We start from the raw sequence: 14,086 nt of genomic DNA, 5'->3' as shown, positions 1-14,086 counted from the left end.
TCACTGCCTTTCCAAACGTTCTGTACTGCCACACCTGCCTCAGCAGAAATGCAGGCCCCAGTGTCACCTTTTTGTCACTTATTGAGTTTCCCAACTAGTTTATGAATTACATATGAGTTTCTGAGTTGCCAAACGATGTCCTAAGGGACTTAAAGAATCATCTGGCACCTGTCCATGAGAAAGCCTGTACTCACGGACACAATACTGATGTAAGACACATTCTTGTCCCTATCTATCAGCAACTGTGCTTTAATGTACTGTCCTGTCTTCTCTAAAATATGTATCTGAAAATCTAGGAAGCAGTGAGATTAGCATATTGTTAAGACATTTGCTTATCAACTGTAGCTTTATCAAACCATAATTTGCCATGGATTCCTATGGTTAATTATTTGTGCAACTTAATAATTGACATGCACTTTAGTTTTTACTTTCATTGCAAATAGTTTCTTTAGTATTTTCCACATGAAAAACCTCTATTTTATTTTTATTGTTGTTTTTCTGTTTATTTTGAGCCAAGGTCCCACTATAGCTCTGATGGTCTGGGACCTATGATATAACTTAGGTTGGCCTTGAATTCATGGAGCTCATCCCACCTAAGTATTCATATAATTATCTCCTTTTCTAATTTTTTTTCCAAAGAAAAACATTATATAAAATCCACCAAGTATGGCTGCCAGACAGCATGGATAGAATTAAGTCGTGGGAAAGATGACATATATAAATATCTTGAAAACTACAGCTCATTGCTGCTGCAAATTGCATCCACAGCATCCAGAAAATAAGGAAACATTCATTCTCCTAAAAGTTGTTAAGAACACTGATGCTTGTGCTAACACCGACCTCTCCATGGGATCTATATAAGAGTTAGAGAGAATCCATTGTGGGTGGCACAATCAAAGATACTGGCTGCTTCAACTCAACAAACTAGGCAATGTTTCTCCTCACAAAGAGCTCCATCCTTTGACTCTTGACATTCTTTGTGTCCTTCAGCGCAGGTGCCACTTACTTTGTGTGAACTCCTAGGTTCCTCAGTCTTATTTGTGTAGTGTTTTGTGGTTGACACGGTTCCCCACATGCATCAATATCAGCATTTCTCAATATACACTCAGTGTAAGCTTCTGAGATTTTCCTTTTTAATTAAAAAAACCCCTCAATATGTAAACTATGTATTGATAAATGTTTATAACATTTTTTCCCTAAGCCAAAAAATTTTCTCAGTGAAAGAAACTGACCAATAACAGCACTGCCACAAGATAATCTTAATGAGGCAAGGACAACAAAGACATACCTATGTACAACAACGAGATAGGGAAAATGAACCTGCAGTAGAAAGAGGGAATTTTAAGAGGATAAGTTTTCATTGCATAGGCAAGAACGGCCACACGGAAGACACGGCTACTGGGAGTTGAATGCCTTGAAGGCCTAAGCCATACAGAGATTCTGAGAATAATGTTCTTTTGCAAAGGGCACAACATGTATTGAACCTAGGGCAAGCTTGTTTTGGTTTGTTGTTGCTGTTTTCATTAGAGCACAGGAAGCGAGGAATTAAAACACAGGTATGCACAGGTTGTATGAAGTTGTAGCAGGCAAGAGCGACAATAAAAAGGAGAGAATTGGCAGAGGCTTGTTGGTCTTTAAGGTGGGGAATTTTGACTTTTGTTTGGAAAAAGGTAAAGAAATGATAAGGATGTTGAGTCTTCCTCCTGGTAAGATCAACTCATGTTGATCGTTCAATAACTACCATTTAGAACGAAATAATGTTGTTAATGCTCTAATAATCATCTACAAATGATAATATTAAAATAACATTAAGTTCTACTATAAATTGAAGAACAAGGGCTTTTATCTCTCACTCCCATTTCCAAATATCTTATTTTAATTAATTTGAAAGCTTTCTAGAATAGAGGGCCAACATAAATTTAGCATAATGTATAATCTATTTTCACGAGATGGAGGTTTTTAATTGAAGATGTTAATTATAAGGGTCACTTATTCCATTGGAAGATGCGGATAAAAATGCTTTCAAGCCACTGTTTCATCAGTCAAACCCATGTTAGGGTAGGTTTCTGGGACTCCAGTGTAGACAGTCGTAATGAGGTAATAGCCTCAAGTGCATGAAGTATATGCCTTTATTCCCTGTTACAAAGGATGCATCAAACTGGAAAAGCTTGTTGGTTTCAATCTTAGAACTAGGAAAAACTTAAGATATGTGTTTCCTAGTAGAATTGTGTTCTCAGTAGAAAGGTGTCATTGTGGTTTACAAAAATCTTTGCCCAGATAGAGTTTTCTTAGAAAATTAACATCTCATAATATTACGGAAAAGAAAAGGACAAAGATAGAACATGGTGCATATTCCAGTGAATAAAAAGCTCAAGGAAATAGCAGAATGAGATAAATATAGAAAATAAAATGATTTGATTTAAAAATTAGTAAAAAAAATAAAATGAAACTTTAGCCTCCAAACACTAGTCAACTAGTTTTTACAAAGAAATATGTGTCAGTAACTAGGGGTATATAGCACTGAAGGAGACTATAGAGACTCAAAGGTCATAGTGTAAAACACGCCACAAAGTGATAATGTAAATAGGGAAGGAAAGAGGAGAAAGGATGGGTGTAGTTGTGTGCCAGTTTGTTTGCTATAACTTGTTGAGATGAGATATTATAATGTTATTGAGTCTAACTTGAAGGTAGGGAGAAGTTGATCTCACTAGAGGAGTCAAGGAATTTCTATGTGAGTGGAGTTTCACTCAAGAATGAAATGAAGAGAAAAGCAGACATAGGGTGTCCTGAGAAAATTGATTAGAAAATGAAAATGTTCCCAAGTAAATGCCATTTTGTGTGTGTGGTCTTTTTTCTTTGTTTTTGTTTTTTGGTGTGTGTGTGTGTGTGTGTGTGTGTGTGTGTGTGTGTGTGTGTGTGTGTGTGTGTGTGAAACAAAGAAGTCTAATTTAGATGGAGTGTTCATGAAGATCAGAGGTAGTGAGTACAACATCAGCACTGTCAGGACCAGATGACTTAGGGCTTTGTTTGTGAAACTTGGATAACAATTAAGTTAGTAGAAAAAACCTTGAATATTTAGATGGATTATGATTGTACTTACCCACCTACACAGCCTGCTCATGCAGCATTACAAGTATACTACCAAAGAGGTGTGTAATCAATGAGAAAAGGCTGCAATCTAGTTGACAAGTATAAGTGACCAGGTGAAAGATGTTGGAATGTGGGGGTAACACTGCAATAAAACTGAGGAAGAATCAATTGGCATGGAAGCTGTTCTGGGATGTAGCCATGATAGAATTTCCCGATCAAGAATCATGCCAAACTGTGTTGTTTTACAGCTTTGTTGCCTCATAGTCATTCAGATGGGGAAGGATTGTTAACATATGTAAATTGCCATGATCAAAGATGTGCAAAGGTGGCTACATTTCTAACTTAAATTGAGAAGTTTGCTATAGTCTGAGAAGATACCCTGAACAGCTGGTGTGAATATAGGGCAAAATGACAGTTACTGATGTATACATTATGATGAGTTCCTTGTGCCAGTTCAGGGATTAGGAAATTACAATTCCTGATCCAGATTGGTTCTTCTGCATATGCTTTTATCACTCTTCTTCTTCTTCTTTTTTTTTAATTTAAAACTATCTTAAAGTGTGAAATTGAAAATTTTCGTGAGGACAGCTAGTCACATTTCCCCTTTGGTCTACAGAGTCTATATTATTTCCTCTGTGGACCAATGTTAAACATTATTACTGTCCTTGGTATAGATGAATACTACATGAACAGAATATTAATAGTGAAAATAGCAGTAATTTAATGGGATGAAATCATGATTATACTGTACATGAGGTTGGAATATAAACATGGATATAATTGACTGTTAGCATTAAAGAAAACAGATTATCTACCAGCATAATCAATAGAGACTCTTCAATCAAAATGGCATGCCTGATAAAAAACCTGGTCAGAAATAAATATGCATTTGAAGCTCTAAGAGATAGAGAATGTTAAATTATTTGGACAAAGAAAACAAATGTAAATATTATAATAAATCAAGCTACAATGTGAAGAAGAGACAAATTCTTCAAGCTTTGAGGACTTGTTTAGAGAGGGAGGGAGTCGAACAAGGCATAACGAAGGGAAGAAGGAGGCCACATACACTGAGAGAAATTTCTGGGTGCATTGACATGTGAGATGGAAGGAGCCATGTCAGATTGAAGATTAGTAAAAAGAAAGCCTCATATCCTTGGCAATTATGAGATTGGTAAGGAATAGTTATTGGCATGGTTCATCAAGAGTGAATGAGAATAGAAACATTACTGTTATGTTTAGTGACTATTTATTGATCCTTTCAGTGTGTAGATGGTCAATGTAAAAACTTTGTTTCTGAAAAACTTTTAGTTTAGTTTTGTGAATAAAACCACTGGAGATTATGCTTGCTAAGTGTAGCATAGACCCAGAAAAAAATATATTGATGAATGAAATGCTCACTGTGACTCCATCAGCCTGAAATGTTGCTGTGATACTTTATGCATCTGATTTATATATTTTGATTATTTATATAGATATGGGATTGTTGACCATGTCTCATGCTAATCCGTCTAAGGAATGTGTTCTGTAATTCAGTCCACGTATTTTTGTCTGAGTTCTTTATGCTGTCCCATGTGTTTGTCTTATCTGTAGCCTGCTGTGGTTCTTCACGTATAGCATGCTCCTCTATCCTCAGGCTGTTGGCGGCATTACACTGTCAGACAACCTGCTCCTTTCATGGCAATAACTATATGTTTGTGATGTTTCTCATACATGTCAACCCTCCTCGCTAAGATTATCCCCGAAGCTTGGGATAATCAATATGTCGTGGTCCATGTGGATAACAATCTTGAAGAAGCAAATGTGTGGATCAAGTCTGTTACAGTTACAGGTGTTTAACATGGATACCATGAACCCAGGATACCAGAACCTTCCACCCACTGCAGCTCTGGAGGGCAGTTCTCTAGACAGATGGGCCAGGGCTACTTACCAAAGCTGGCTGAGTAAACCAGGGCGAGGAAGGCAGCAATTAGAATTCCTCTATGGTCCTGGCTCCTGGTACCTGCCCTTGCATTCCTGCCAGGACTTCCCTCAGTGATGGACTATGGTTTGGAAGTACAAGTTAAAATCAATCTTGTCCTCCCCATGCTGCATTTAGTCAGAGTTTTTCATTACAGCAGCAGAGAGAAATTTTCTTTAGCTTTTCTTTACCCTCTACCCTTTAGGTATATCACACAAGAGTCTACTTAAATTTTACAGTTTTGTAATTAAAATGTAAAACAGTAGTGCTACTTAGCTACTAACCTGTGCAGATGCCTTCAAACATAAATGCTAGTAATGAAGCCTAAAATATGGGCAGCATCTATTATGTTTCTCTGTATAGCATAGCCTTCGCCATTGCTATAGATTGAAGTTTGATATACAATAATGTAGCATAAGATAGAAATGCTAAATGTATGGAGATACCTAAAATACCTAACAATAATCAACTTAAAGGATGAGACACTTGGTTTCTGGTTTGAAGGGACAGATTCCATCGTGGCAGGAAGCATAGCATTGTCATGGCTCATGGCTATAGTGTGGGAGCTTGCGCTACTTGCTCATAGCTAGGAGAATCATGATGCAAAACACTGGACTGAGTACAGCACCCCTCCTCCTTATTTTAAGAAACTCAGTCCAGGCCTCCAGTCCATGACACCCACGTTCAAGGCTGGTTTTTTACCCAATACTGATTCTTTTCTGAAATACCTTCTAGGTGGTTTTTATATCTAGTCAAGTAGAAAACAAAGGTTACTTATCACACACCAGATGTAGTAGTGCACTCTCCTTTGAGAGTGTGGTTTCCTACTGTAGCTAAGTATCAGCCACCATTTTCCCCTTTCCCGAATTCTGTTCCTTGTTTCTATTCCTTTGGCACAGCCTTTTATTTTGCGGAATGCTTCCGTTTTGCTCCCTGGTAAATTTTACAGCTCCTATTCTCTCTCTCTCTCTCTCTCTCTCTCTCTCTCTCTCTCTCTCTCTCTCGCCTCTCATCGCTCTCCGCTCCTCCTCTGGCGCTCTCTCTCCCTCTCTCCTCTCCTCTTTCGCTCTCTCTCTCTCTCTCCCCCCTCTCTCTCTCCTCTCTCTCTCTCTCTCCCCCCCCCTCTCCCCTCTCTCTCCTTCTCTCTCTCTCTCTCTCTCTCTCTCTCTCTCTCTCTCTCTCTCTCTCTCACATACATACACACACCCATTTCCCCTTTTGTTTGGGTGATTCATCTCAGCAGCACTGACTATGTACCAGTCTTCTCTAGCCCCCTCAAAGGTGAGTCTTGAGAAGACTGATTCAAATAAACATCTATTGTGCAGTTAAAATATAATGGCTACAACATTTGCTGATTCTCAGTTTGACATAAATGAAATGTTCACTTGATGTCAGTTGATAAGAAGACCCCATATTATATTACTCTATAAATGAGCAAGATGCAAATAAGAAATTATCATTTAATTTTGATGCCATATGAAGCATTCCTTTTTAAATGTTTTATTAATTCTTTGAGGTTTTTATTCATTGTATTCTTGGAATATATCTACTTTCAACTCCTTTCCTTCACTCGTCCCACATATGCCTTTACCTCCTTACCCTATCACAACTTCAGGCCCTCCGTTATTTCCCCCTGGGTATGGTAACATCCACTGGAACATGGTAATTCAATTTTGCTTGCCACTAATTCACCCACTGGTACATTGGAACCTCTTGCTTCCTTAACCCAATGCACTGTGTGATAAACCACCTAAGAGTGACTGTTCTGTAATCCAGACTTAACTCTGCTGGAAGCTGTACAAATTCATTATAAATTATAGTGTGTTCCTGTCACCCCAGTTCTTTTGGAATCCAGACTTAATATGCAATGCATTTGATCTGGATAATTGTTTCCTGTGTTCCATCCAAATGATTTGCAAACGAATGCTTTGTCTTTGCAAAAGCATAGAAGATGCATTTAGAGTAGGTTTGGAATCAGTGCCTTTGGTTTATCATTATATATGGAGTTTTAAAGTGTGGCCATCTGTGTATCAATCAATTTAATAAAAACCTATTAAATTTCCTATACAACTTTAATTATAGCCTCTCTGAATTCAGCATCATTTCTCAAAATATAAAATCCTCCTAGCCAGTGTTCAAGTGGTTATATATGGTATGTGACACCTGTGGCCTTGGCTGCATGTGTCCTAGACCAACTATGGCCCAAGATGTCTGTAGAAAACAATGTCATGCTATAAGGCCAGAGTTATAACTACTGGTTTATGTTGCCAGATTCCTTCCCTCCACCCAAGAAATGGTGTAGATTAGAAGCAAAGGTGCTTCCAATGGAGAGAAATTTACCTACATTAGCACTTTGGAATGTGGGAGAGTGGCACAAAAGCAAATGCTGTTTTGAACATGAGTAGCATTTACTATATTCGAGCTATAAAAGAGCACATTTCATTTAATGTTGTTATGGTGTTCCTAAAATATATTGTAATGAAACAGTGAGCTTATTTTTCTTTTTCTAAATTTTATTTTATTAATTTATTCATATTACATCTCAATGGTTATCCCCTCCCTTGTATCCTCCCATTCCTCCCTCCCTCCCATTTTCCCCTTTCTCCCCTCCCCTATGACTGTGACTGAGGGCAACCTCCTCCCCCTGTATATGCTCATAGGGTATCAAGTCTCTTCTTGTTGGCCTGCTATCCTTCCTCTGAGTGCCACCAGGCCTCCCCATCCAGGGGACGTGCTCAAAAATGAGGAACCAGAATACATGTGAAAGTCAGCCCCACTCTCCACTCAACTGTGAAGAATGTCCTGTCCATTGGCTAGATCTGGGTAGGGGTTTGAAGTTTACGGCTTGTATTTTTCAATTTTGATTTTCATACAGTGAAAATTTCCCAAATGTGTGATTTCAGAACATTTATTGCTCATGTTTGGCAATTTCAATAGAATGGCTTCTGTGCATTACATATATTTCAAGCAAAGAAATATCAGTTTTCTTTCAAAATCCTTCATGGTCTATATATATATTCACACACGTTCAACCCCTATGTCCAGAATTTACTTAAAATGAGTATTCCAGTGTATCACCCCTATGGAGGTGGTTGAACCAGGGTCAGTGGAGCTGATTGACGAGGCAGCCTAAAGTCTCATGCAGTAGCCAACATTAATCATGGAACAAGACAACTTATACTCCACGGGTTAAGAGGAGTCACACGAGTAAAGTTCTCATGATTTCAATCAGCATGCAAGCACAAGCATCACATGGCAAAACATGTTTTCCATAGAAGCAAAACTGAATGCCAACAGCAAGCAATGACGCGCAATCTGAAGTAAGTTTACGCCTGTCGGCTACACCTAGAAGGGACATAAAAACACATTCCAAAGACAATTCTGTTTTGAAGAAACTGAGGTCACAAGCATTGTTTTCTTGGAGTGTTCCTATAAGCACTTAGAATTCTATTCCATGGCTTCATTCCTGGACTAAGCTCTGGCACGCGTGCCTGCACAGTTTTGCCTTACACTTGGAATATTTAGCCTAAAGGTGTTCTTCCTGTCTTCTTTCATTGTGGGTGGCTAGTTGTGTGCATCGACCACAGCTAGTTTGTTTTCTTCAAAGTCGTTACAATGTTAAATAAGTTACTCTAAAACTCTGTGATTATGCTTTTGGTGAATAAAAATTTTGAAGTGTGTGGATAAATAACAAATTGTCTTTCTGGACCATAAGAGGAAGGGAGTTCAATAATCTGATTTTCAAACTGGAATGCCACATTTTAGTCTCAGTGGCAATGAGTAGCACAGTGCCTGTTGTTCCTGTTCCAGAGTCATTTGGGGAAGTCAATGCCATAGACACAGATCTTTCTAACAGGTATGAAGTGGACACATTGCTATTTGACTTTGTAATTTCTTCATGACAGCTGATGACAAAAACCTTTTCATATATGCACTTTGTGTTTTCTCACTTGAATTTTTCATTCAGATTGTTTCCCTATTATTTAATTGGGACCTTATGTTTACTTCTTGAATCTTGAGAGTTTCTTTTGTACTTCAGATCTAAAATCATTCATCTGGAAAGTGTTATTATATATATTGCCATTTTTTATCAGCTCCTGGATAATTTCATACGGTTTATTTGATCACGTCTGCACCTTTTGACGAACACTTCTCAAAATCACATTTTTCCAGATAGTATGCTGTCTTCACACTCTTTTCCTCATCTCTTAAAGTAGACACTTTTTAATTTTACTGGGTCTAGCATCAGTTTTACTTTGAATAAGCCCTGTATTCATGAACTTTCTTATGATGTTAGACAAGTTAATAGTCCAAAAGATATTATATAGAGTTCCCAAAATAGTGACAAGTTTTAATAACTCTTAACAACAGACAAGTAAATAATAAAGAAATAATGATTAACGTTCTAATGTTTCTTAGGTTATTTTTAGGTTGAGAACAGAGTACTGAATTTTAGGAACAAACACTCCTTGCAGTGATTGCTTAATGATATTAAATATCCTTGAATTTATTCTATTTTTTTAAAATTAAAATATTACCCATAAGTAAAAAACACAATTTTTTATACAGCTTCTTCTTCTTCTTCTTCTTCTTCTTCTTCTTCTTCTTCTTCTTCTTCTTCTTCTTCTTCTTCTTCTTCTTCTTCTTCTTCTCCTCCTCCTTCTCCTCCTCCTCCTCCTCCTCCTCCCCCTTCTCCATCTACTCCTCCTCTTTCTTTGTTTCTTTGTTTCTTTTTTTTTTTTAACATACTAGCTTTATTTCACAGCTTCTTGTTGCTTGCGTGGACATATTTATGTCAAGGACCTTAGGGGTATGCCTTTTTCCTTGAAATCTTTGACATACTTAACTATTAATGAGTTCAATATAAAGGAAACACATCTAAAGGAAACCACAAGATGTCTTTCTTGTCAGGAGAAATGTTAGATGTATTTACCTCTCTCGGAATTTCCTTCCTTTCTGTCTTTGTTCCCCTGGATATGGTAGCTTTTTTATTCATCTGGCCACTTCAATCCTACGGTCAGATTGCTGTTTTTCCCGTGTTGTGTTGAGTCACTCTATGTAATGATTGAGATGTTTGTAAGAAATCTTCTCTCTTTCTATTATGTAGAACAAAGAGTTAAAGCATAAAGTACATGGAAGCAGTGGTTTTCTTTGGCTGTTCACAGATTACCTATCTATCTTTTAAATTTTAATTAGCTACACCAGAGCTAGATTTTTTTGCCATTTTTTGAAATATTACAGATAAAAAGAGAAAACTCTGCTTTATTGTTCTTTGTTACACATGTTGAAAATTAGTTCGCACACTCCTGTTAATGTAAATCTTTCCTGTCAACCTTAACGTAAATATTCTAAGAATAAAGAGTACATCTAGCGAGGAATATATTCTTATATATCTCCTTTGAATCATATCATTTGTTCAGGATGGTGCTGTTCTTGTTCTAAGGAGGGCATTAAATATTTTTTTTCTCTTTGTGACTTTAAAACATTTTAAAGGGATAGCTGTTTTTATCCCTATGAGCTAATGTTGTATAATAATGTTCATCTGATGTCCCAGGCAAATGTGTCATAATTTACATATGGAAAATTTAATATAAAGATATAAGTACATTAAAAGGCTGTATATAATTTTCCATGGTCACCACTATCCATTAGGGTGAGGAGGTTTGAATGTGAGCAGGTTTGTACATTTAGAACTCTATGCAAATTAGGAGGAAGTATCCACCATGAGGCCAGCAGGGTAGGTTATAAGATAGAACCACTGGACTCAAAGCTTCATGACTAGATTGAATCCCAGGGACCCATGCATTGGAGAGGGAGGGAGGGAGGGAGGGAGAGAGAGAGAGAGAGAGAGAGAGACGAGATGCGAGAGAGAGAGGGGATGAGAGACGAGAGGAGAGATGAGAGAGAGAGAGAGCGCAAACCTTTTGTGCATGTATGCATGCTATATGTGCACACACATATAAATAAATAAATAAAAAGTAAATAAATGCAATCAAATACTTTAAAGACCACAGCTGTTTAGAAATTACTAGAAAGAAATACTAGAGAAAAATCACTAAATCTACTCAGGTGTATTTTCTTTTGCTAGTATTAATAGAAACCAATCCATTTAGTGTTTTACCTGTAGCTGTATAACTCAGCCCTAACTGAGCTATGCACAATATGTGCCACAGTTTACATGTGGATTTACCATTCTCATTTCATCTATTAGTGTTAATTCCAGTAAGGAATTTCTACTTAAACTCTTGTTCTCAAGAACAGTGTTTAATTGAATTCCAGAGCTCATTTACAATAAGTTTCCAAGTAGGATAGGCATTCTTTGCCAGAGATACAGTTTGTACATCTGGATGTGGATGCAGTTTAATGCTGTTAAAAAACCTTTTCCCAGACTTCTATTTTGTACTGTTAGCAATGGGACTACTCTTGTAATGCTGATGTGGAGGTCATTAAAGAAAGTGCTTGTAAGGATACACTACACACTCAAGATGGGCTCGATGAATGTTGTTCTTGGCATGCTCCCTTGGCTGTAGGAGAGAGTAATTTGCTGGCTATTCAAATAAAACTGTGGATTGGTTGTCTACTAAGTGAGATTACATTAACACAGCGGTCCTGTTTTCCCATCCTGTGATACTTACTCTTGCTGTGCAGTTACTAACATTAGGCATACCTTCAGTGATTTAAATATGGGCTATTAACTCACATGGCTGTACTACGATATGCTTCTACACAAAGAAACTGCTGTCAGTGTTCTCTATGATCTGAGGTTGAAGCGAATGTAGTCTATTGCTTATCTTTGCCAATTGCTACCCTTCACTCCCTGCATACTCAGGTAATTAATTTTATTCCTTCTCAAGTCTCTGATGGGATCGAAGACCAGGTTGTTTATTCTTATAATAATTAAGATTAGTTGTTTAGAGGTTAAGATGTTTTTAAGTCTAGATAGATTGTTTTAAGTTGATAGAGATGAGATATGATAGATAATTGATTTACATTCAGAATTTTAGACTCACCATGATAGGAAAGATATTTCCTTCATGGCTGCTAAATACAAATAACCGAAACACTATGAATGTAACTTTTGTATAAGTCCTGATTGCTTTGTGGTTCTTCTTGCTGTAGGGAGTTTATTGTATATATGAGTAATCATATAAATATATGTGAAAAAAAGAAAAATAATTAAAAAATTAAAAGATGGCATAATGAAAAAAACTAGAAAGAAATAAAACTTACCACACTGTGTCCTGCATATTTAGCACTTAGCCTACAGCTGGGACATGGTTAATATTCAATATTGGCTTTTAAACCCCTAGGGGTTGGTTATATGCCATCTCCATCTTTGTGAAAAGAATATTTCCCAAAGCACCTTGTTCAGCAAAGCAAATGTTGACAGTGCAATGTCTACAATTGGACTTCCACCGTGGTCAGTGGGGCTTCCACTCCATAGAGTTAATCTCTGGTTAGTGGGGTATCTACATACATATGTGTCCATTTTAGTAGTGTTTGTATTTCTGGACTCTGTTCCAGATTTGAGGGTCTTTCTCTGATGCAGTTTCCTATGCAAATTTGTTTTGCAAAAGGAATTTTTGTGGGAGGTTGTGGTGTGAGTTGAAAGACCCCATTAGAGTCCAGTCCAAAGCTACATGAAATTCCAAGTTGTAGTTTGCAGTCTGCAGCTTCAGTGTTGATCCAGACTGCCTTGGGATTGCATTCTAACTTGGCAATTTAAAAGATGCTGTCGTTTACATTCTGATGTTCTGGGGGACACAGTAATGTCACTGAGATGTCTATAGAAGTACCAACCGTGGCCCACTGTTTTTGCTGTAAGTTCACCTGAAATTATATATTGCTTATATCCCCCACCAAAATATGAGATGCCAACAATATAAGTTGTATGGACGCAAGGGTTCTTGCCTTATTTGTTCATAGCACAATGCCTTAAGTAGGAGTTATTCAATTAAGCCTATGGAATGGATGCATTTTGGGTGGCAGACATCTTATTTCCCATTGGTTCCTCTGACAATATTGGTTCAATTCGAACCCTAAGAATATTAACCAGAGAAAATTGTACAATTGAAATGAAACTTTTCTGGGAGAATGAGTTTCATTTATATTTCGACAGTGTTTTAAACCTTAGAAAGATGAAATATTATAGACACAATGATACTAGATAGCATTAAGTCAAACTATTATACTATTTGTGGTTGAGATAGTAAAAAAAAGAAATTTGAGTTTTCATTTCATCATTAAATTATTTGTTACATTTTACAAAGTTTATTTTACTTTTGCTTAAATTATACAAATATCTATACATTCTCTAAGCGAGGAGCTGAAAAGATGGCTCACTGGGTAAGAATGCTGGTTGCACAAGTACTCATCTAAATTTGGATACTAACACATATAAAAGCACAGTCATGAATAGACATGTTACCCCAGAACTGCGGGGGACAAAAACAGGAGGATCATTCAGACTCCATCATCGTTATCCTAGCCCAAGTTCAGTGAGAGACCCTGTCTCTAGAGAATGTGGGGAGGGAAAAGTCGGATGCATAACATTCATCTTTGGCCTATGGTAACTGCCTATTCATGCCTGTGTACAACATATAAACATACAACATGTCCTCTCTCCCTCTCTCCCCTCCCTCTCCTCCTCCCTCCCTCTCTCCCCTCCCTCTCTCCCCTCCCTCTCGTCCTCCCTCCCTCCCCTCCCTCCCTCCATCCATCCCCCTCTTTCTTATACACATATATGCAAATATGCAAATTCTCATAATGTAACTTGATGGAAATCTTAGAATATTTTCACTAAGTTATTTTAGTAGAGTGCATATTAAAGTTGTAAATCCAGAGACCAATGAAAATATATACATAAGAGTATTAAATGTTCGTTTGCTTTCCATTTATTTCATTTTATTTTATTTTATTTTTATTTTTTAGTTTATCAAGACAGAGTTTCTGTGTGTAGCCCTGTCTGTTCTTGAACTAGGTGACCAGGTTGCCTGCCTCAGCCTCCTGAGTGCTGGGATTAAAGGAGTGCACCACTAT

Source organism: Acomys russatus, chromosome 8, assembly GCF_903995435.1.
Source record: "Acomys russatus chromosome 8, mAcoRus1.1, whole genome shotgun sequence".
Taxonomy (NCBI): Eukaryota; Metazoa; Chordata; class Mammalia; order Rodentia; family Muridae; genus Acomys; species Acomys russatus.
This window is presented reverse-complemented; position numbering follows the sequence as displayed.